Genomic DNA, 2,845 nt, shown 5'->3' on the forward strand with positions numbered 1-2,845 from the left:
CCACAGCCCAATGGTCCCACAGCCCTATGGTCCCACAGCCCAATGGTCCCACAGCCCTATGTTCCCACAGCCCTATGTTCCCACAGCCCTATGTTCCCACAGCCCTATGGTCCCAAAGCCCTATGTTCCCACAGCCCAATGTTCCCACAGCCCAATGGTCCCACAGCCCTATGTTCCCACAGCCCTATGGTCCCACAGCCCTATGTTCCCACAGCCCTATGGTCCCACAGCCCAATGGTCCCAAAGCCCTATGGTCCCACAGCCCAATAGATTTTTTTCAAAATTAGGCCCTATGTTAGGGTTAGGCTTACATTCCATCTGTAGTCCGATGCTACTAGATAATAGGTTGGGTGTAACTGGCTACCAAATTGGGAGAAAGAGGGATCAAATCTGATACAAATTCATGAAAAAGGAAATGTGGGAACATAGGGCCTAATTTTGGAAAAAAATCTTAGAAACATGGGAACATAGGGCCTAATTTTGGAAACAAAATCTTAGATGTGGGAACATATGGCCTAATTTTAAGTGAAAAAGAATTCTTAGAAATGTGGGAACATAGGGCCTAATTTTGAAAAAGAAAATCTTAGAAATGTGGGAACATCGGGCCTAATTTTGAGTGAAATAAAATTCTTAGAAATGTGGGAACCGCTGCAACATGCACTCTGCTGGACACTGAAGAACCTGCTGGGTTTTTAAACATGACATATTTCCATAAAACAATCATCTACAATCTACAACTATCAGAACAGCCTAAAGCTTTCTCTTTCACAGTTTAACAGTTACATTTCTTAAGCATCGTTTGAATCATGACGGCAGCTTTGTAGTTATTTATTATCTTTTTTATCATCTCAAGGAAAAATTATAGATAATGCAAAGTGTAAATATGTTCTCTGATGATATTAAATTAGGAGAAATATGCTGACTCTGTGGACATTTTCAGTATGTTGGTCCAAAGATGAGTTACCGTATTTCCTCAAATAAAAGCCGGGGTCTAAAAAAAATGGCTCGGGGCACCGCACACAATTAGTTTTACATTTTTTACTGAATTGAATTTTTGGATTTTTACTGAATTGACGGACTAATGTTCAACAACATGCTCATAAATCTTCTTTTAGTGAAATTTTTTGAAAGTAATTTTCAGTTTTCAGTGTAAACCCACTATGTTCTTAATCCGGAAATCTGTGCTAGTCACTCAGGTTTATTGACTTGTAATGTAATTGTTAGTTTTATTATTGCAGGTTATGAGTCTTTGTATTAAAGTGTCATCACAGAATCTATTTTTGTAAGATGGTTGAGTGTTTGTGGTTTGTCAATTAAACCTGTATGGATGAAAACTAAACTCTTGTGTAACGTTTGGAGTTGAAGCCTTTGATGTCATATATAGTATTAAGTTACTAAACCTATAAACCTGCTCGAAAAAACAAACGTAAAAAACTGAGAAAGTCGATACTTCAGATATTGAATCACTCACATCTGGTCCAAAGAGAAAAGTTACAAACAGAAGCTCATCAGAGCTGAACTTTGATCTGAAGTTATACAGTGGTATAGTATTTGATACACTGCCGAATTTGGAAGGTTTTCCTACTTAAAAAGCATGTAGAAGTCTTTAATTTTTATCATAGGTACTCTTCAACTGTGCGAGGCGGAATCTAAAACAAAAATCCAGAAAATCACATTGTATGATTTTTAAATAATTAATTTTCATTTTATTGCATGACATAAGTATTTGTTCACCTACCAACCAGCAAGAATTCTGGCTCTCACAGACCTGTTAGTTTTTCTTTAAGAAGCCCTCCTGTTCTCCACTCATTACCTGTATTAACTGCACCTGTTTGAACTCGTTACCTGTATAAAAGACACCTGTCCACAGACTCAAACAGACTCCAACCTCTCCACGATGGCCAAGACCAGAGAGCTGTGTAAGGACATCAGGGATAAAATTGTAGACCTGCACAAGGCTGGGAGGGGCTACAGGACAATAGGCAAGCAGCTTGGTGAGAAGGCAACAACTGTTGGCGCAATTATTAGAAAATGGAAGAAGTTCAAGATGACGGTCAATCTCCCTCGGTCTGGGGCTCCATGCAAGATCTCACCTCGTGGGGCATCAATGATCATGAGGAAGGTGAGAGATCAGCCCAGAACTACACGGCAGGACCTGGTCAATGACCTGAAGAGAGCTGGGACCACAGTCTCAAAGAAAACCATTAGTAACACACTACGCATGGATTAAAATCCTCTGGCGCACGCAAGGTCCTCCTGCTCAAGCCAGCGCATGTCCAGGCCCGTCTGAAGTTTGCCAATGACCATCTGGATGATCCAGAGGAGGAATGGGAGAAGGCCATGTGGACTGATGAGACAAAAATAGAGCTTTGTGGTCTAAACTCCTCTCACCTTGTTTGGAGGAAGAAGGATGAGTACAACCCCAAGAACACCATCCCAACCGTGAAGCATGGAGGTGGAAACATCATTCTTTGGGGATGCTTTTCTGCAAAGGACGACTGCACTGTATCAAGGGGAGGATGGATGGGCCATGTATCGCGAGATCTTGGCCAACAACCTCCTTCCCTCAGTAAGAGCATTGAAGATGGGTCGAGGCTGGGTCTTCCAGCATGACAACGACCTGAAACACACAGCCAGGGCAACTAAGGAGTGGCTCCGTAAGAAGCATCTCAAGGTCCTGGAGTGGCCTAGCCAGTCTCCAGACCTGAACCCAATAGAAAATCTTTGGAGGGCGCTGAAAGTCCGTATTACCTGAAGGATCTGGAGAGGGTCTGTATGGAGGAGTGGGCCAAAATCCCTGCTGCAGTGTGTGCAAACCTGGTCAAGAACTACAGGAAACGTATGA

The sequence above is a fragment of the Perca fluviatilis genome, chromosome 3, assembly GCF_010015445.1.
Source record: "Perca fluviatilis chromosome 3, GENO_Pfluv_1.0, whole genome shotgun sequence".
Taxonomy (NCBI): Eukaryota; Metazoa; Chordata; class Actinopteri; order Perciformes; family Percidae; genus Perca; species Perca fluviatilis.